The 22,518-nt window shown below is 38.4% G+C and overlaps 1 long non-coding RNA gene across 1 annotated transcript in view; it reads left to right on the forward strand.

The window, feature by feature from the left end:
• The window catches only part of LOC137502417 (uncharacterized), a 61,726-nt gene that overhangs the window by 11,920 nt on the left and 27,288 nt on the right, over nt 1-22,518 (forward strand). Inside the window, exons 2-3 of the long non-coding RNA XR_011018781.1 lie at nt 12,132-12,207; nt 19,854-19,925. This is a non-coding gene — a long non-coding RNA (uncharacterized lncRNA). The remainder of the gene's footprint in view (nt 1-12,131; nt 12,208-19,853; nt 19,926-22,518) is intronic.

Consider the following 22,518-nt stretch of genomic DNA (forward strand, 5'->3'; position numbering starts at 1 on the left):
AATTTTGGATTGTAAATTGAGACATACCAGATTGTTACTTTATTATTGGTTGTATGTGAGCATAAGTTTTCCAATTGGATAGTGGCTGAAGGTGACCCAATGTATATGGGGTCAAAACTAGTCCTAATGGTATTGAATAGGTGGACTCTTCTCTACCCTTTGATAGTGATCAGTTGTCAATACGGACCATAATGAAATCATAACTTATGATAAGGAGGGTGCCTTGTGCTCTGATTAGCAGGCATCTAACGATCTGCCAATCAATAGGTATTTTATATCTTGCTGACAGGTAAGGCAAACACAGAGCATGAATAGCTTGTTCTTCTAGGTCCACATCCCAAGCCTGACTTGAGTCACTTTCAAAGCAAATGGTGGGATGTAGACCATTGCTTAACTGTCCTGTCTGTTGATGGCTATGATGTCAGCCCTCCGATTAGAGTCATTGGTAGAGATGCAGTGCACCTCCCATCCACGCTGTCTCATCGTCGTTCGTGCATGGTGATGGCGATGGTTGCACATTAGCTCAGTGCTCCTGCAGAATCCCAGCATATGTCCAAGGGTCTCTATCTTGTTGCAGCCATCTTGGCAGCAGCGGGTTGTGCTGAATGACCTACCGGGAACCGATCTGACTGCGGTGAGGTTGCATGACGTCTTCACTGTGTTTATGTATTCAGAAGAGGACAAAGGTGATTTATGAGTCATCCAGGAGTTTGCTTTCGGGGAATCTGAATATAACACTATGCTCTTTCCTTTATGTGGTAACTGGCACCGCAACTGAAAGATCAGTTTCTCATAATTTCACATAGTTTTTCCTCCGTAAATCTTTGGGGGACTTCCTTTATGTATGTCAAGTCTGTGGATTGCCATACCTTGTTCTTCAGGTAACTTCCTTACATATTATTGACTAGCTGATGTACCCGTGCTTCGCTACGGGATTCTCAGAAAGACTGACTTGGTGGTTTTCCTAACTGAATTCAACATAGGTCATTACAAAAACGTCAGTAGGAATGTAGCGATTGAAAGCAATGTTATCATATAAAATACTCGATCAAATGACAAACCGCACACTTTCTCACTTTCAACGAACAGTACTACGGTGCCGATCTAAGAGTCCAAAGTTCCAGAGCTGGAATAACCAGGTCGCAGACTGCCGTGAACACTCCTCTGTCATTATTTCGTTAAATATGCACACTACTCATTCCAATCAGTGCCTCAGAGTAGGAATTGAATAGCTCGAATACTATGATGAACCAGTGTGTTACGTACCAGATATATCAGAAAATGTATGAACCAGAGGAATGGCATGCTAAAGAAGAAAGTTATCTTACTTCCCAGCTACTTCAGCCAATATACAGGCAGGCTGTTACAGTCAGTACGACCAGACGAGTTGCCCGTGTGGTTAGGGGCGCGCAGCTGTGAGCTTGCATCCGGGAGATAGTGGATTCGAACCCCACAGCCGGCAACCCTGAAGATGGTATTCCGTGGTTTCCCATTTTCACACCAGTCACACCAGGCTGTACCTTAAAGCCAAGGCCGCTTCCTTCACACCACTGTTCATTTCCTATCCCATCGTCGCAATAAGACCATCCTGTGTCGGTGCGACGTCAAGCAAATTAAAAAAACCTTGGTACGCTGCAGTAATCCTATCTATCGGGGATGAGAGGAAACAGAAGACAAAAATCACATCACAACAAACAATGGTCAATGTAATGTTATTGTTGATAAAGTTTATGAGCTTTCTATATTGCAGGCCTTCACATTAGTTTTCTTTCGACTCTGTGATATTAGGGTGTCTTACAAAATTATTGATATCATAGACTATAGTTCCTTATTCTCAGACTTTACATACCGATTTTCACTAAATTCTGTTTACCCATTTTCTCGTGACTCGGCGCTGATATGGACCTAGTAACAAAAATCCAAATTCATGAATATCTCTGATTATATGAGGTACAGTAACAATATATAAGACATAAGTGATCGGAAGTTTAATAACTTCTTACATAACTACTACGAACTTACGACATAACTAAAGTTATGTTAGTTATGTAGTATTTATCGTTACGACCACTAATAACATAAATAACTTATTTATTGAGAATTACATTTCAGGCCTTCCCCTAAACTACCATTTCACTCAACGTGAATAAAATAATTTGTAGCCTAGATTGCAGTGGTTCATCACCCGACATTAAATACCGATTTTCATTAAATTCTCTTCAGTCCTTTTCTATAGATGCGTGTACAGACAGACAGAAATTACGGAAAAGTAAAGAAATGCATTTCCTTGTTACTGTGGACATGACAGATACAGAAATATCATTCATTTCAAATGCTGAGCAATGCACAGGCAAGGCTCTTATTTTATATATAGATTACATTTCAGGCCTTCCCCTAAACTACCATTTCACTCAGTGCGAATAACATTATTGATAGCCTAGATTATAGCGACCTATTCCCCGACTTCTCATACCAATTTTCGTGAAGATACGACCACTAATAAATTAAATATTTGACAATTAAATTTTAGGCCTTCCCCTAAACTACCATTTTTCTCAGCGTGTATAGCCTATATTGTAGCGACTTATTTCCCATCCTTGTCTAGCGATTTTCGTTAAGACACGACCGCTAATAACATAAATATTTGAGAATTAAATTTCAGGCCTTCCCCTAAACTACCATTTCACTCAGCGTGATTAAAATAATTTGTAGCCTAGATTGTAGCGGTTCATCGCCTGACTTTACATTCCGATTTTCATTACATTCTCTTGAGCCGTTTTCTCGTGATGCGTGTACATACATACAGACAGACAGACAGAAATTACGGAAAAGTAAAAAATGCATTTTCTTGTTACTGTGGACATGACCGATACAGAAATACCATTATTTTCAAATTCTGAGCAATGTACAGACAAAACTCTTATTTTATATATATAGATGAATGTCCTGAATATGCAGTAAACTATTACGAATATTATAATGCTGTATACTGGCTTCTCATTCTGCGCAAACTATTCCCATCCCTCTGACCATTCTGGCCGTATACAGCATCAAATTTGGAGTATCATCTGGCAGCATCATTATTTCTATTGCAGACCTTCTTGTAATTTTGTCCAGATCTATAAGAAAGGCGTGTGAGCGGGGCACATTGTAGTGGATAGATTAAACCCTGCCAAACAAACTCGTTAATAATCTTGATCTTTTGCCCTGGTTTTAGAAGTTTTGTCTAAGTCACCTCTATTAGCAGCTCTCCAGTTATCATGTCAGTGGGCCTTCCCTTTTAATTGCCCAGAAGAACTTGTGAACTCCCACTTCTCGCTTTGGTTGGTCAGTGAAAATGTGCCGTGGCCTTCCTCTTTATTGAATGTATTTACACGACATGCTATAGATATGATATACACGATTCCAACTGGGACTGTGACCAATCAGCCTAGTGAACCTAAAAACTGTGAAGTCAGTACTAATCTTGATCATTTTGGACATTTCCTTTCTCATCCCTTCTGACCCACATGCTGATGGGGGCTGAATTTGGACTTCAACGGCATCCATGGTGTCACTATTCATCTCAGTGACCCCGAAAACTATGGATTCAATACTAATATTGGTTGTTTTTAGATGCCATACTCTCCCCACTCCACCCACGGTATTTCTTCCATCTGTGTACCAAGTTTGGTTGAAGTTGCAGGTTTGCCTAAAGTCGCTGTCGTGTTTAGCTTTGCCAATAGCTTTTGATCCTTAACTGTGTGCAATCTGCTAAGTACAGGATGTATTGCGGACTAGGGTAAGCCTTTGTCTGCAATTATTGGAGTGATCATTTAATGATTTGATTTTTTTTTTTTTTTTGCTAGTGGCTTTACGTCACACTGACACATATAGGTCTTATGGCGACGATGGGATTAGAAAGGCCTGGGAGATGGAAGGAAGCGGCCATGGCCTTAATTAAGGTACAGCCCCGCATTTGCCTGGTGTGAAAATGGGAAACCACGGAAAACCATCTTCAGGGCTGCCGACAGTGGGATTCGAACCCACTATCTCCCGGATGCAAGCTCACAGCCGCGCGTCCCTAACCGCACGGCCAACTCACCCGGTGATTTTATTTTATGATTACTCAGAGTTGACTGAATTTAGAGACCTATCAATGCTTGATGATTCGGTGGCAGGTAGTTCAGGAGAGAATCAAACAAAAATGAAGCAAATCGGTCCAGTAGAATGGACGAAAAACTTAGCAGAGGTGTTTTTAAGAAAATGTTTAAAATATAGATTAACTGACTTAACCTTGCACAGTTAAAATCTCTGGCCAGGAATTGAACCCAGAGCCCTCTGAATTGAAGGGCAGTATGTTGACAATGCTACCTATATTTTATTAATTTTTACAGAAATTGTTTCTTTCGTGAGTGCTATGCGAAACATCGTGTCTAGTATCTACACCAATATAAATGTACAGAGTACTGCAGGTACAAATCCGTATGTAACCTGTCTTTATAAATATCCTCCCAACGCTAGTCAGCTTTTGTCTTCTACACATTACTCAAATATGGCCAAGCATGAGCATGACTTGCCCACAAATAAGACATCGCTTTTGGTGGAAATTAGGTCTCATGATTAAGTATTATCGACACTAAAGCGACACGCCACCATACAGGAAAGTGTAGCTTTGATTATAGTGTTGTTACAGTGAGTGTAATCTAAATAGCTTCGGCGAAGGGAAGATGAAACACTAAACTCTGTAACCGAATGTGTTGTGCTGGCCATATAGAAGTAGCTTGCATTCTGGAAATCATAGGTTGGAAACACATCATTGTTTTCCGTAGTTTCCCTATTTTTAAACCAGGCAAATACTAGGGCTGTTATTATGGCCACAGCTCTTCTTCCCCAGTCCTCCTCTTAAAACAATACTCACCATCATCATCCCCACTTCCCTTTTCCTATCTCATAGTTGCCGAAAACTTATCTGAATTAGCGTGATGATTATAAAAATAACACACCACACAACCTACTTTTTAGTTGTCATTATTACCGTATGTGTGCTTACTTGGCAGTAAATATAATATAAGTGAATCCCTCCCAGTTGATGTATGTGACAGCACTCTGACGATTGAAACAAGTAATTCTGACATGTACATAGTCGAAGTGACCTATAATTCCATGGAAATTATCCCATGTATTATAAAATATATCGGTTGCCAAGAATTGTAGTCAAGTTGACACTTACCAGACTGTCCCTTTGTCAGTCTTAAGAAACAAGTCTCTTGAAAAGCGAAATCATATTTCAAGCTGTACCTCCCCGAACATTTCAAAGGAATTGCTGTGATTTCGCAGCAGGCGACCCGCAGAGAGGCTTTCGGACTAACCTTTCTTCCCGGAATTGTCTCAACCTGATAATACAAATTACATGTTTAATGGTACATAACCTCTCATTGTGATTCGCTCCTCACATTTGAGGTTAAACAGTGTTCTCGGCGGTGTTTAAACATGGCCGGTTGAACATCGGTTTTAGACAGTGTCTAAGTGATAAATAATGTCTCTGCAATGCGGTGGCCATACTTAGACATTGTTTAACCGTAGATATAGTCTAAACACCGTTTCTGCAATCGGCCCTTTGTATCCGGGGGGGATCTGTATGTGTACAGAGTTCTGTCCGTCTCCAAGTCCTCATTGCCATCTTGCGGAGCATCTCAGAAGGTACAGTATGTTTCGAAAAGCTTCCTCCATACTTTAGCGCTATTCTTCATTAGTCGTGTACCGACGTTCAGCTCGTGCGATTTGATTACTGCCCATAATGAGTTAGTTGTCTGGCGTGGTAAGGTCCGTGCTTCTTGGTTGACATTTCAATGGGGCTGGAGATGTTAGGGAGCTACACCCAATCCAGCGGCTTTGAAATTGTTCATCAAGGAACTTGCACACCTGAATAGCAAAAAATACCGAGCTCGATAGCTGCAGTCGCTTAAGTGCGGCCAGTAACCAGTATTCGGGAGATAGTAAGTTCGAACCCCACTGTCGGCAGCCCTGAAAATGGTTTTCCCTGGTTTCCCATTTTCACACCAGGCGAATGCTGGGGCTGTACCTTAATTAAGGCCACGGCCACTTCCTTCCCACTCCTAGCCCTTTCCTGTCCCATCGTCGCCGTAAGACCTTTCTGTGTCGGTGCAACGTAAAACAACTAGAAAAAAAAAAAGAATAGCAAAATGTGCTGGAGCCCCATCCTGCTGTAACCACACATGGTCCATGATTCTCTTGTCTTGGAGCTGAGGTGTTAACCAAGTTTGTAACTTGTCCAAAGAAGAATTTCCATTCACTTACCCTTCAAAATAATACGATCTAAACAGGTGATGTGATGACATCCCGGTCCATACTATAACATGAGGTGGATTCCTTTCCAACTCTTCCACATAGTGGGATTTTTCCTTAAGACAGAAAACCACATTCCTCCTCTGTTAACTGTGATATATCGCACATTCATCAGAAAATAACATTCTTGAGCGATACACGGCTTTTGGAAATTGTGCCAACAAAGCACAGCAGGCTGCAAGTCGCTGCTCAATGTCATTGTCAAATGATTCATTCATATGCATCAATCTAAATCCTTTCATTTTCCAGTCTCTTTTGATGTGGTCATGCATTGTTGACCGCAGTACTTGAAATCCAGCTGCTCTTTTGTGAATTGATTTAATTGGAGACTCCTCATTTGATTGAGAAACGGTGGCAAACGTTTCTTCCTGCATTTTCTTACGTCCACTACAGGGCTGTCTTTGACACTGCCTGAAGCAAAAGCACATTTCTCCCCATCAAGCAGAGTAGCTTTATGAGTGAGGGGGGCTCTAAACACACTCATTATCTCTGTCATTGTTTGCCCTGTCTGTGGACGTTCGTGCACCCACACACACACACACCACTAATCTCTCCTCAACAGTGTAACTGTAGCATAAGCCATTGCTTCACAGTTGAAATAAGACTGACAACAACGCTTTCTGAGAGCTTCAAAACAGGTATTCAGAATTATGTGGGAAACGACATGGAAAGGAATGTGATTGTACCGAGAGATCTGAATTTACCAAATGTCAATTGGGAAGGAAATGCGAATGACAGGAAGCATGACCAACAAATGGCAAATAAGATAATATGGGAAGGATAGCTCATTCAGAAAGTGATGGAACCAACTAGAGGGAAAAATATCCTGGACGTGGTGCTGGTAAAACCAGATGAGCTCTATAGAGAAACCGAGGTAATAGATGGTATTAGTGATCATGAAGCTGTTTTTGTTGTAGTTAAAAATAAATGTGATAGAAAGGAAGGTCTTATAAGTAGAACTATTAGGCAGTACCATATGGCTGATAAAGCAGGCATGAGGCAGTTTTTAAAAAGTAACTATGATCAGTGGAAAATGGTAAATAAAAATGTAAACAGCCTCTGGGATGGGTTTCAAGCAATTGTTGAGGAATGTGCAAAAAGGTTTGTACCTTTAAAGGTGGTAAGGAATGGTAAAGACCCACCTTATTATAATACAGAAATAAAGAGACTAAGAAGGAGATGCAGATTGGAAAGAAAGAGTTAGAAATGGCTGTGGAAGTAAGGAGAAATTGAAGGAACTTCTAAGAAATTGAATCTAGCAGAGAAGGCAGCTAAGGATAAGATGATGGCAAGCATAATTGGCAGTCATACAAATTTCAGTGAAAAATGGAAGGGTATGTATAGGTACTTCAAGGCAGAAACTGGTTCCAAGAAGGACATTCCAGGAATAATTAATGAACAAGGGGAGTGTGTATGTGAGGATCTTCAAAAGGCAGAAATATTCAGTCAGCAGTATGTAAAGATTGTTGGTTACAAGGATAACGTCCAAATAGAAGAGGTGACTAATGCTAAAGAAGTATTAAAATTTACATATGATAACAATGACATTTACAGTAAGATACAAAAGTTGAAAACTAAAAAAGCTGCTGGAATTGATAAGATTTTTGGGGATATACCAAAGACAATGGGTTGGAATATAGTACCATATCTGAAGTACTTATTTGATTATTGATTATTGTTTGCTTGAAGGAGCTAAACCAAATGAATGGAGAGTTGCTATAATAGCCCCCTGTGTATAAAGCTGAAAATTACAGGCCAGTCAGTTTGATATGCGTTGCATGTTAGCTTTGGGAAGGCATTCTTTCTGATTATATTAGTTATGTTTGCGAAATTAATAACTGGTTCGATAGAAGGCAGTTCGGTTTTAGGAAAGGTTATTCCACTGAAGCTCAACTTATAGGATTCCAACAAGATATAGCAGATATTTTGGATTCAGGAGGTCAAATGGACTGTATCGCAATTGACCTGTCTAAAGTATTTGATAGGGTGGATCATGGGAGACTACTGGCAAAAATGAATGCAATTGGACTAGACAAAAGAGTGACGGAATGGGTGGCTATATTTCTAGAAAATAGATCTCAAAGAATTAGAATAGGTGAAGCTTTATCTGACCCTGTAATAATTAAGAGGGGAATTCCTCAGGGCAGTATTATTGGACCTTTATGTTTTCTTATATATATATAAATGATATGAGTAAAGAAGTGGAATCAGAGGTAAGGCTTTTTGCGGATGTATAATGTAATAAATAAGGTACAAGATTGTGAGCAACTGTACCGTGACCTTGATCATGTTGTGGGTTTCACAAATAGGAAAAGTCCTCTCAGTTTTAATTACTGCGTTGATGGAGTGAAAGTTCCTTTTGGGGATCATTGTAAGTATCTATGTGTTAATATAAGGAAAGATCTACATTGGGGTAATCACATAAATGGGATTGTAGACAAGGGTACAGATCTCTGCACATGGTTATGAGGGTGTTTAGGGGACCCCAACTAGAGTATGGTGCCAGTGTATGGGACCCTCACCAGGATTACTTGATTCAAGAACCGGAAAAATCCAAAGAAAAACAGCTCGATTTGTTTTGGGTGATTTCCAACAAAAGAGTAACATTAGGCCTACAAAAATGTTGCAAAGTTTTGAGCTGCTCGACTAAGTGGTATGTTGCATAAGACAATTTTCATGTTTTTTACCCGTATTGAACTTAATGAGGCTGAAGATGCTCGATATAAGGAACGAAACATGTCCCTGATAGTGTTGTATTGTAATAAAATATCCTTCTAGAGACAGTAAACATTTTTATGTATTGAATTAGGTGGAAAATAAAACAAAAATTGTAACAATAAGTGGTATGTTCCGAGCTGTCAGCGGAGAGATGGCGTGGAATGACATTAGTAGACTAATAAGTTGGAGTGGCGTCTTTAAAAGTAGAAAAGATCACAATATGAAGATAAAGTTGGAATTTAAGAGGACAAATTGGGGCAAATATTCATTTATAGGAAGGGGAGTTAGGGATTGGAATCCAAGGGAGATGTTCAATAAATTTCCAATTTCGTTGAAATCATTTAAGAAAAGGTTCAGAAAACAACATATAGGGAATCTGCCACCTGGGCGACTGCCGTAAATGCAGATCAGTATTGGTTGATTGATTGGTTGGTTGATTGATTGATTGATTGGTTGATTGATTGATTGATTGATTGATTGATTGATTGATTGATTGATTGATTGATTGATTGATTGATTGATTGATTGATTGATTGACTACTATTTAATTCACCGGGCGATTTGGCCGTGCGCGTAGAGGCGTGCGGCTGTGAGCTTGCATCCGGGAGATAGTAGGTTTGAATCCCACTATCGGCAGCCCTGAAGATGGTTTTCCGTGGTTTCCCATTTTCACACCAGGCAAATGCTGGGGCTGTACCTTAATTAAGGCCACGGCCGCTTCCTTCCAACTCCTAGGCCTTTCCAATCCCATCGTCGCCATAAGACCTATCTGTGTCGGTGCGACGTAAAGCCCATAGCAAAAAAAAAAAAAAAAAAAAACTATTTAATTCCCCAATAATACAAACTCAGTAGTCCATGTCATAACAAAATTATAAATGAAATGGGAACTTCTTAGACTCCCTGTAAATATTCAAACCAAAACATTGAATATTATTTGCTATTTCCCCAAAGCCAGATATGAAACAAAGTTTAAACCTAACCTATGAAGGGTACCCAAAAATAACTGTATGTAATTTGCTGCACATGGCGCTCCTGTATTTCGGGCTTCTCTCTCTAGGTGGGTTAGTAAGCCAATTGCCATGACTTGAGACTGTAGTAATGAACCCCTGTAACAATTTTTGTGTAGCGTGTTTTTCAAACTCTTTGATTTTTGTGGTTTTGTGAACGGTGAACCTAGCCTTCTACCGAAGTCTTTTGAGGCGGTTGCACGAGTGTTCGGTTGAAACGGCCTGATTTGTGGCAGAGTGGGGATTGGTTCTTCCACCATGACAATGCTCCAACTCACACAGCCATTTCCGTGTGTGATGTTTTGGCAAAAATATGCAAGACACCGCTTCCTCACCCATCCTACACACCAGATCTCGCATCTTGTGATTTCATTTTCCTTCCCCGGATGAGAAGGGAGCAGAAGGGGAATTGTTTTGCAGACATTCTGGGGGTGAAAAGAAAATTGAATGCGATTGAAAATATCAATTCACCAAGACACTGTTTCATAGGAACACATGAAATAACATGTAGGAAGGCAAAGAGGATCATGACCACAATCCTCTCCAGTTGACCGGGTGTGGTGTACAAGCCCTCTCCATCTTTGTCTGTCCACGAACCACTGTTCTCTTGTACTCTTCTCCCGTCTTGTCCTCTCTCTTCGACATCTTTCTTCAGTAGATCGGGCTATTTTTCTCTGGGTCTGCCGACCGATCTTTTTCCTTTTACTTCTCTTTCGTATTCTCTTATTGCAGTCCCTCTTGCGCTCATCCTTCTTACATGGCCAAACCACTTCAGTCTCACTTTCTGGATCCTTTGTAGTAGGGAGCGTCAGACTTTTTAATTTTTGCTACTGATCTTGTCCTTCCTGGTCTTCTGTATTATGGCGTATAAGAAATTCATTTCTGCAGCTTGGAGTTTTGAGTTGTCTCGAAAACTGATGCTACAAGTCACTACTAAGTTTACATATTTTATCTTATTGTCAACGTTCTACAGAGGAACAATATTTTACGTCAGATTTTAGATAACAACATTCAAAATCTACAGAGGAACAACATTTTACGTCAGTTTTTAGGAGGCTACATTCAAAACTATTTCCGTGGTTAACAACGCCACACTTAAGACTCAAAACTTTAAAAAGTAATCAGGACTCATTCTAATCCATCCGTCCGTCCAAAGGCTAAGCCTTGTCGCTGCAGCCACATCCCACGGTCTTCAGCTTTTCATCGTGACATAGGAAGCAAAACCCAGCTGAGTGATTATGTTCCTAAGGTATGAGAGACGTGGTCTTCCTCTCGACTTCTTCCCTAGGATCTTTCCTTCAAAGACTTTCTGGAGAAAGGTGCCGTGTCATAGGACGTGTCCAAGAAATTTAGCTTTCCTTTGCTCTAATATTTGTTAATATTTTTCACCTTTGTTTTACAACTTGACCAACAAGATTGTAACTTGTAAATATTTTAGGAATGATTTTCTCTTTAAGCACCATCACATTTTGTAATTTATCTAACCATTGTTACATCATTATTAAGGGTCCATAGTTTGTACTTCAACATGTGTATATCTTTGTTCATTTGTCTTATTTTGGCTGATGATGGTGTCCAAGACATCGAAACCAGTACCAAATAAATAATGTTGTGGTTCTGAATTAGCAACATACTTTGTATTGAAAAAGGTGGATCAATTGCACTCTTCTTTATTGTACGCTAATCTCCATTCAATACGGACCAAAAATGTTTTTAATATTAAATTGTCTTGTCTCATTAACATGGTAGTTTCCAGTTTATACGTGAGTATGGGTGTGTAATATGATTTATATAATGTCATGTTACCTTTCATTGGTACCTGTTTATCCCATAGAAGTTGTCTTACTTGGTGGTAAAACTGACTTGCCTTTGCAAAGATGTGTTCTGATACCCTCGTACTATCCAATTACTTAAACTTTGGACCACTGTTCAGTTTGGTACTTTAGATATTCCTAGAAATAAAATAACGCTGATATTAATTTAAAACTCCTATACATGGATTATTATTTATTGATCGTACCTTATCCAATAATTAATGTTTCTTTTGGGTTGTTGTAGGTCAGCCAGTCTCCTCTCAGTTGCCAGCATAAATGGACTTGGAGCATCCACATTGGTGTGACGTTTTAAAGTCATGGTGAGTACTTGCAAAATTTTAAGTCATTTTATAAAACCTCAATAACCTTCAGTAATGAGCAGTACCCCACTGTCGGCAGCCCCGAAAATGGTTTTCTGTGGTTTCCTATCTTCACATCCGGCAAATGCCGGAAGTGTACCTTAATTAAGGCCATGGTCACTTCCTTCCTACTCCCAGACCTTTTCTATCCCATCGTCACCATAAGAACTATATGTAGCTATTAAAAACTATTTAAAATAGTAAATGGTTGGTCCACCTCATCAATAAACTTTTATAATTGAAAATTAATTATTCAAACATGTTTCAGGAACACAATACATTCCCTTCATCAGTGAAGTCCATAAAAACAATATAACACTATCTTTTGTTCACCCCAAAATTTAAAGGAGTAATATATCATAATTCACCACATAAATGAACAAACAAACATTTAGTGAAATATTATGAAAATTATCATTACATAAAATTTTAATATTTTGTTGTTGTTGAATGAGAATACCTAAGTATATTTAAGATCTTCAAGTTTTATCTTTTTCTTCTTTTTTTCTTTCAATGATTAAATGCTAGTTTATTAAGATCTTCAAGTTTTATCTTTTTCTTTTTTCTTTCTGAATTGAAAATTATCTTTAATTAGTATTATTATCAGTTTTGTATATAAGATTGTTCCTTTAAGTGAAAATTTTAGCCAGTTGATAGGAATGCTTATTTCAAAATGTTAGAACTGCAAAATGTATTTTTTTCTGCTTTTGATCTTTAATTAAAGTGGTTTTGGGTTCATTTTTCAATTTATTCATCATTCTACTGTATTAATAAATTTTCTGGAGTATCTCTTGTTACGAGCAATTTGGTGGATTATATTTAGATAGATAGATAGATAGATAAAGCCTTTATTTTCTGTGGCGAAGTTAGGGCTCTTGGCCCTTTCTTACACTTAACCACACACATATTATTATTATTATTATTATTATTATTATTATTATTATTATTATTATTATTATTATTATTATTATTATTATTATTATTATTATTATTATTCCATACAATGACATTGATTAACTTAAAATACTAAGAACTACAAATAACACTAATTTTTAAGACAAAAATATGAATATATACATGCAAAGAAGAATGAAAGAAAAAGTAACTGCCTACATAATACAGGTTTGAGGGGAAAAAAAAAATCAATACACAACAAAAGAAATAAGAATGTAAAAATACTAGTAAGCTTAATAAAAATACTAAATGAAAATTTAACTAATTGTATCCTTGCAAGACTAGATCTAAGTTAAATACTGTACTTACTACTAGCTATTTTTAGACTACTTCTACTTCGTAAATACAATATGGATGTTTTTAATTTAATTTAAATTATTATATTAAACCAATATTTAATTTATTGTGCAATAATCTCATATCATTTTCACACACAATCACTCGTTCCACTCATACAGGTACTGTACCTTGCTGGAAGCACTTAACGAGGAACTGCTGGTAGGAGGTTTTAAATATACTTTTTGATGCAGCATCCTTGATGTCTTTGGGAAGAGCATTCCACCATCCTGAAGCGGTGATAGTAAATGATCGATGGTGTGTGGTTGTTCGGTGGACAGGTATTTCTAGGAGGGACACTGAGCGAGTATCATGGAGATGTAAAGAACCAAGGTGACGAAAATTGCTGGAGAGATAAGCAGGGATGTCTTCCGAAAGTACCTGGTACATAAGAGTATTTGCATGTAGTTTACGCCTGTCGTCTAGTCGTAACCAAGATAATTGTTTATAGTAGGGAGAAACTCGAGCGTCATACCGTAAATCCATAGCATATCTGAGACAAGCATTTTGAGTGCGTTGTAGTTTCAAGCTTAATTCTTTTGTTATATCCGTAAGAATTACATCACAGTAGTCAAAAATGGGAAATAATAATGACCAAACAAGTTGAATTTTTAGTGATCGAGGGAATACATTTCTGAAATGTTTTAAGGGGTGCAAGCCACAATAAACCTTTTTGCAGATATTCTTAACTTGCGCTGACCAGTTTAGAGTTTCCGTTATAATAATCTCTCTGTTATAATTTTTCTTAGACATAGGTATGTTCATAGCTCTTAATTAAGCTGTAAAATGTTGATCTGGATGATTGGGGTTGTTTCTGATAATAGGATCTGTTTGAGTAGCCTTTCTGAAAATTTGAAAATCGAAATACATTTGTTTATCCAAAGTATTTTGGTGTTTTAATGTTATGGTGTGTACTTGTAGATTGTATTTTATAAAATATTAAGAACCTTCAGTAGTGTGTAGTCCCTAACATGATCATGGCCACCATTGCCATAGTACCATAATATTTTTTTTGCGTAATACAGTTTATTTCTGTGTCCTTATCCATTTTAGATTATCATTTGAATTATTTCAATAATATTTCTGTGCATGGTAGCCATGACGCACCTACCGATGAGCTTTTCGCTTGCAGTGTCAGGAAAGAATGTCAGTAATATTCCTAGGACAGATAAATACGTTTTTGAACAGTTCTGACAAAAACATTGCGTGGTAAAATCCATGTTATTGCTGTGTGAACAATTGCTGTACAGTGCAGTAGCCTCCAATAGCGCACTGCAGTCAGTTACTTCTGTCTTTTGCAGAACTCCACGAAGTATTGTTCAGGACATAAACCTGTCTGCCGTAGACTCTCTCTACAGTACAACATGCAGTCCTGTGCTGCCACGTCCCTTGCTTCCGCAATCTACGCCACACATTTACTGTCGTGGACACTCTCTACAGTTGAACATGCAATCCTACACTGCCGCATCCCTTGCTTCCGCAATCTACGCCACACATTTACTGTCGTGGACACACTCTACAGTAGAACATGCAGTCCTTCCCTGCTGCATCCATTGCTTCCGCAATCTACGCCACACATTTACTGTCGTGGACGCTAAAGTAGAACATGCAGTCCTGTTCTGCTGCATCCCTTGCTTCCGCAATCTACGCCACACATTTAATGTCGTGGACACACTCTACAGTAGAACATGCAGTCCTGCACTCCGCATCCCTTGCTCCCACAATCTACGCCACACATTTGCTGGCAAAATGTGTTCCTGTAGGCAATGTGACAGGTTGTGGATGCCTATGGGATGATGGTTCTTCCACTAAGAAGATCCTGCAAACTCACTATTCTCTGATGACATCGCAGAAAATTATGCTGAATTGTAACAACTACAGACATAGTAACTGACAGTTAACCCTTTCGCTTTCAAGCTCTCAGCTGATGGATGTGTGAAAACTATCAGCCATATTTACCCCACTATGCACACACTTCTTTTAAAATTACATGGTGAAATCAACATGAAAGTTTGTAAACTTGTAAGAGTATTTATCACTGCAAGTAACTCATGTCTCTTAACCAGAGGGGTTCAGTTTAAAAAAATAACAAATGTGGAAACAAAGTTACAAGTTTCAGATTTTGAAAGTTTCGAAGTAATTCTGAGAAATGGTGTGCATTGAACAAGTTTGTGATTGATGTTAAAAGAAAGGTTATAGGCTATTATTGTTTACTAGCATGGTAAATTTCAAGATTCTATGTGCATTAGATCCAAGAATAGATTAAATTGTGTAAAGTGATGTATCACTGAAAAAAGTCAGCCATTTTTGCATAGAATACACATTTCTTACTAGAGGAGCTGGATTATCATCATCGTCATTTACACTTCCTGGTTCAGACGAAGAAACATCATCACTTGATTAATTCACAAGATATTCCATGATATCATCATCGGCTAAATGAACTCTTTTCTCCATGTCGCACATGGTAAATACCGTAACTGAACTATATCTAACGCTTCACTAACAAGTAAGCTAAATATAATGCCTATGATACTGCTTAATTTCACTATATAATTAATATCACCAACAAAAACAGAGAGAAAGATACAAAAGTTTGCCGCCAACCACAACGTAAACAAGACTCCGAACACCAATGAGCACATATTTCAGACTCTAAGAATATCGATAAATACCAATAGTTGGCAGTTCCTGCGGAGTATGACGAGAGTTAAAATTGTGCTTTTCTTATTCCATGCAAAATGCTACTGTCTGGCATATAAATAATGAAATAACAAGAATAAAGGCCGGTAACGATGGATCATTACCATGACTGTTTTGACAGGAACCGTGGGTACCGATAGATCGTTACCTTGGAAGCATAAGGGTTAAATTGACGCCCAGCTTAACAGTCTGTGGATAAGAAGTCTGCTTGTTTACAATGATACTGGTGTAAATGCGAGCTTTAATATTTGGCGTAGAGTGTGACGCATGTGAGTCTTCATCGACCGCGAACATGTTAAGGCACCTAGAATAAAAGAAAATGCGTCTGATATACATACATACATATTCCCCGTCATTCCATCTTAAGCGTTGGGTCGGTGAACGAGGCTTCTCCACCAGTTACGGTCTCTGAACTTCTCTCTTTTTTCGATGCTTTCCAAAGTATGTCTTTGCTGTTCAGTGTCAATCTTCACCATGTCCTTGTACCTGAGTCTTGGTCGCTCTCTTGGTCTTTTGTCTTCAAGTTTTAGATCATACATTTGTTTCGGTAATCTGTTATCTCCCATGCGTTGCATATGTCCATACCACCTCAGTCGCTGCGCTGTTATTCTGTCCTGCAGTCTTACAACTTGAGCCTGCCTGCGGATTTCCTCATTGCGGGCTCTGTCCCTCCGTGTTTTACCGGTCATGCTACGAACAAATCTCATTTCTGCTGCCTGGATTCTACTATCATCTTTATTTCTCATGGCCCATGTTTTGCAACCATAGGTCAGGATTGGTACGTAATAGGTTTCATATATGACTCTTACATTTTGTTGGTATTTTCTTGTTCCATATTATGTCCATTGGTTTGGTGAACTTTTCTCTGAATCTCGTTCATCACAGTGATGAAAAGAAGAGGAGACAAAACACCACCCTGTCTTAACCCAGATTTTATATCAAATGTTTCAGTCATTCCTACAGGTATTTTAACTTTACTGCGGGTATCTTCATACAAATTCTTGATCTTGTGTATCACGTCGTCCTGTATTCCAATTTTCTTCAGTGTTTCCCACAACTTCTCTCTGTTCACAGCATCAAATGCTTTCGTGATATTTAGAAAGGCTAACCACAAATCTCGGTTGTGTTCGTAGTATTTTTCCATTAACTGACGGATGGTAAAATTTAATCAGTTGTTGATCTCCCCTTCCTGAATCCATACTGTTCTTCTAAGAGGTTCTCTTCTGATATATGCTATAAAATTCACTTACAAGGACCTTTTATTATAAGTAATACTTTTTGGTAACTACTGTGGAATCACAATCATCTCACATATTGCCAAAGTAATGGAAAGAATACTAGAAAAAAAGAATGAGAGTAAAGGTAGAAAGCCAAATAGAAGAAGAACAATTTGGATTTAGAGGAGGCAGGTCAACAGTAGAACTCATTTTCATCCTGAGACAAAACATGGAAAAAAATTGGGAACATAGGAAGGATATGATAATGACCTTTATTGATTTGGAAAAGGCTTATGATAGCATCCCTAGAACAAAAGTTTGGGAATACCTAATAAATAGAGGGATTGTCAAGGAATTGAGAAACATGATAAATGCAATGTACAAAGATTGCTACAGTAGTGTGAAGACTACAGTCAGGACATCAGAATGGTTTAGAATTGAGAATGGACTAAAACATGGAAGTGCGTTGTCACCCTTACTGTTTTTAATGGTGATGGATGACATCATGAAGGCAGCAATGAAAAATTATAGTAGAAAGGAGATGAATGTGATGTTGTTTGCAGATGATGTGGTGATTTAGGGTGAGGATGAAGTGGAGGTACAAGAACAGTTAGACGCTATAAATAAAAATATTGAAAAATGGGGATTGAAGATAAATGTGGAAAAGAGTAAAACAGTGGTGATGAGTAGAGGCGAGAAAGAAGGAAAAGGAATTATCAAAGTGGGAGATAAGAAATTGGAAGTAGTAAAACACTTCAAATATTTGGGAAGTGTACTGTCTGAAGATGGAAGAATATATTTGGAAATTAATAGGAGTGCTTTCTATCAACAGGTGAGAGGACTAGTATGGAACAAGGATATACCAATGAAGGCTAAAGATGTATAAAGCTTTTTATGTTCCTATGATGACATATGCAGCAGAAACTTGGACAATGACTCAACGGGGTGAGAACAGAGTACAAGCAGCTGAAATGAAATTCCTGAGAAGTATGGTACAAAAAACGAGGAGAGGCAGAGTAAGAAACGAAGATATACGGAAAGAACTGAGAGTACAGAAATTAAGGACAAACTACAGCAAAACAGATTGAAATGTTTTGGACATGTCAAATGGATGAATGAAGTAAGACTACCAAGACGAGCACTGGAAGGACGGGTGACAGGGAAGGGAGGATGAGGAAGACCAAGAATGCGGTGGATGATGGATTTGGTGAAGAGTAGCATTAGAAAACGAAACATGGATTGGAACATTGTGTCGGAAGAAGGATGGTGGAACGACAGAACAAAGTGGAGAGGAATCATATTTGCTCCCACCCGATGTAAGCTGGAAATGGGAAAATTATGATGATGATGATGATGATGATGATGATGATATAGGTCAACAACTCTTCTCTCAGTTGCTAGCTGATTGGACTTGGAATCTCCCGATTGATGAAGCTTTAATTCTTAGATGAGTACTTACAAAATTGTAAGTCATTTTATAAAACATTAAGAAAGTAGAGGGCGGTACTTGAGACATTCCTAGAATTACAAGTACAGTTAAAAGGACTCTGAAGGGATTGTTAATCAACGGTCATTATAAGTAATAGTCGCACAAACTTTTAATTTTCATTGCTAAAAATATCAGATTTGTAGTTTTAGGCCGCACACTTACATGTTTAATTAACAGAATCAAGTTAAAATGTCAAAACACACCAGTGAAATGAGTACTGTGTTTGCAATATAGCACAGTATTTGTGGAGCAGGGACTGAGGGGAATTTATCTTTTAATGTTTACACAGTACATTCAGCAAAATATAAAATATTAAGTGAGGAAAGAAGCAGAAAACAATGTAACTTTATCAATAATGTCACTAATATGCGAGATGTTCTCTGTCCTTCCAAATTGTAGAAATCGTGATGCTGATATTTGTAATTGCCACATTATTTGTGACTTTTCTTTAATAATAAACACTTTTCCTTTCTTTTACATCTTCACAGCGATGCTTGCCTTGACTAATTAGCGGGGTGACTGATCTGAAATCTACAATCTACTGAAAACAAGAGTTTAAAAATAAGTGTTACGTCGTTGTTGTTGTTGTTGTTGTTGTTGTCAGCAATTCCCAATTGTGTAATAAACAAAAATCAACATTGGATGTTGTAGTTGATACATTTCTCCAAAAATGTGATAAAAATTTGCCGTTTTATACGATTTGTCGTGCTAAGCTAGTTTTAAAATACAGTGCTTTTATAGGATTTAGGCAAGACCATAATGCTGTTATATCCAGTACGCCATTAAAAGCGATGTTGTAATAAATGGTTTCGACTGTAGCTTCATCTGCAATATAGTGGTGAGCACCTCTACATAGATTTTTTAAATCAAATCTGACAAGCCTAACTAATATTTTTTTTGGGTTATAGGTCAGCTGTCTTTCCTCATTTGCCAACGTAATGGACTTGGAACTTCCAGATTGGCGAAGTTTTAAAAGTATGGTGAGTACCTACTTGCTAATTGTATTTCATTAAATTGACTGTAAATGGCCTGTGATTCTTGTAACAGTGTTGAGGAACAGTGCTTGGTTGGTATAAATGTTTGCACTTGGTCAGGAATTACGGAGAGCTATTATGTTGACTATTTATGTTAAAATTATAGCTTGAAGGCAGATGATCTGTAGAAAACAGGCTCATTAACATAAAGTCATCATCATTAAACCTTCCAGGATATTCTGGATGCAAAAAAAATTTCCCCCACAACTGGAGTGTTTATCGTAAAGACAGGAGAGATTCATTAGGAATGGGAGTGTGAATACTAATGAAAGAAGAATTTGTAAGCTATGAAAAAGTTAATAAGAAACATGAAATTCCAAGTGTAAGGCTCATCTCTAAAATGAAAATTCAACTTGATGCTTTTGGGGTGTACAGACTTGGAAGGGGTGAATCTGACAAAAAATTTATTTGATAAAATAATCAGCTATGAGGGGAATGACACAGAAAGGTACGTGATTGTTGTGGATTATCTCAGTTTACAAATTTTAACTGGGGAGGTCATGCAAATGATGGAGAGCGTAACCAACAGATGGTAAATAAGTTAATCTGTGAAAGACAGAAAGCCATATTTAGTCAGCCTTATGTAAAGACAATTGGATGTAAGGATAATATCCAGATGGAGGAAGGGACTAATACTAGGTATTTACCTATGATAAGCCAACGGCCGCAGCCGTGTTGAAACACCGGATCCCGTGAGATCTCCGAAGTTAAGCAACATTGGGCATGGTCAGGAGTTGGATGGGTTGCCACGCGCTGTTGGTGGGGTGTAAGGGAATGGAGGAGCAGAAAAGAACCGGCCACCCTACCTCACGTAAACTCCGGCTCAGGAACACCTCTGCGGAGGTTCGGACCTGCCTTTGGGCAGAATAACCCTTACCTTACCTACCTATGATAACAAAGGTATTTGCAAAAGATATAAAAGATAAAAACTAGAAAAGCAGCTGAGATTGATAAGATTTTTGAGGATATACAAAAAGCAAGAGCTGCTACATTGGACAAAGTGTAATGTTTGCTTATATAATGGAAATGAAATATTGGAGTTTAAATGTAGATCCACAAATCTGTCCTTTCAACAAACATAGCTCAAGCTGCAGAAGGTGTTACATTTATATCCGGTAGTGAAGGTTTCACCACTTGTGGCTTGCAATGGAAGAAGTCGGTGCAGGTGGACCCTGACAGTGAACTGGGCCCTTTTCCTGAACTTTTAATACATCATTACACAACAGCAAAACATAGTACATACCTGATTTTTGTTTCATATGAAGGTGTCAGCCATCCAAAATGAGGATCCCAATCAGGAAGTACATATCGAAAATATTTTAATTATAGTAGTCTTTAAAAAAAATTTTTAAATGTACCAAAAATCTTACATTCAGGTTATACCAATAAGCCTGCATAAAACAATAAAAATGAATCATTTAATGTGGCTGACTAAGCCACAAATAAAAACTATTACATTTGATATACAAAATTTACTTACAAGGGCGGATCAGATATAAACAAGAATTATTTTTTAAAATTTATTGCTTCAACCAAATAAATACTCGTGTAGAAATCACTTTTCTACATAGTGTCCTGCCCTCGATACACTTTTTCTCCATCGGATTGGTAAGTTTTTGATGCCGTCCTGATAGAAAGAAGAGTGACGTGTGTGGAGTCAGTTCCGCACGAACTCTTCTACACTTGCATCATCATCGAATTGCTGTCCTCATAGGTCTTGTTTGAGTGGTTCAAACAAATGGCAGATGCAGGGTGATAAATCTGGACTGTGCGGAGGATGCTCCAGAGATGTTCAGTGACTTTCCTCCTGTTTTTCCCTCTTTAAAGCGGCAGTATGCGGCCTTGCATTGTCATGGAGAAGAATGACGTTTCGGACCGGTTGCCGGTGTCGCTTGTTGCGATACACAGCTTTTGCTTCATCTAAAAGGCGAAAGTAATAGGCTCCATTAATTGTCCTTTGTTCGTGAGGGAAATCCACCAGCAAAACGCCCGTGAAGTCCCGGAAAACAGTTGCAAGCACCTTTCCAGCAGATGGGCATGTTTTGGCTTTGACCAGACCTGCTTCGTCTCTTCGCCGCCACTCCATGCTTGCTTGCTTTGACTCTGTAGTGTAATGATGCACCCAAGTTTCATCACAAGTCACAATATACGACGCAAGAAATCGTCTCCTTCCTCCTCGTATAGCGACGCAGGAGTCCCTGACAAACTTCCTGGTGTAAAGTTTTTTTGTTCCTGGTTGAGGAGACGAGGAATGCACCTGGTAGCCAATTTTCTGAAATGGAGTTCATCTTGGATGATGGTTTGAACACTTTCATAACTTATTCCTACAGCTAAAACAAATTGCAAAAATTTTATTCGCCGATCTTCACCAATAATGTCACAAAAGGCGACAGTGTTGTCTGCAGTAATGCTTGTCCCCGGTCTCCTTTCATGAGGTTCGTTTTCCACAGCTTCTCTTCCTGCCACCAATTTTTTAGCCCACTCATACACTCGAGTCTGCAAAAGTGTTTCTTCCCTAAACTGAACCATCTCAAAACTT

This window comes from Anabrus simplex, chromosome 10 (assembly GCF_040414725.1).
Source record: "Anabrus simplex isolate iqAnaSimp1 chromosome 10, ASM4041472v1, whole genome shotgun sequence".
NCBI lineage: Eukaryota > Metazoa > Arthropoda > Insecta > Orthoptera > Tettigoniidae > Anabrus > Anabrus simplex.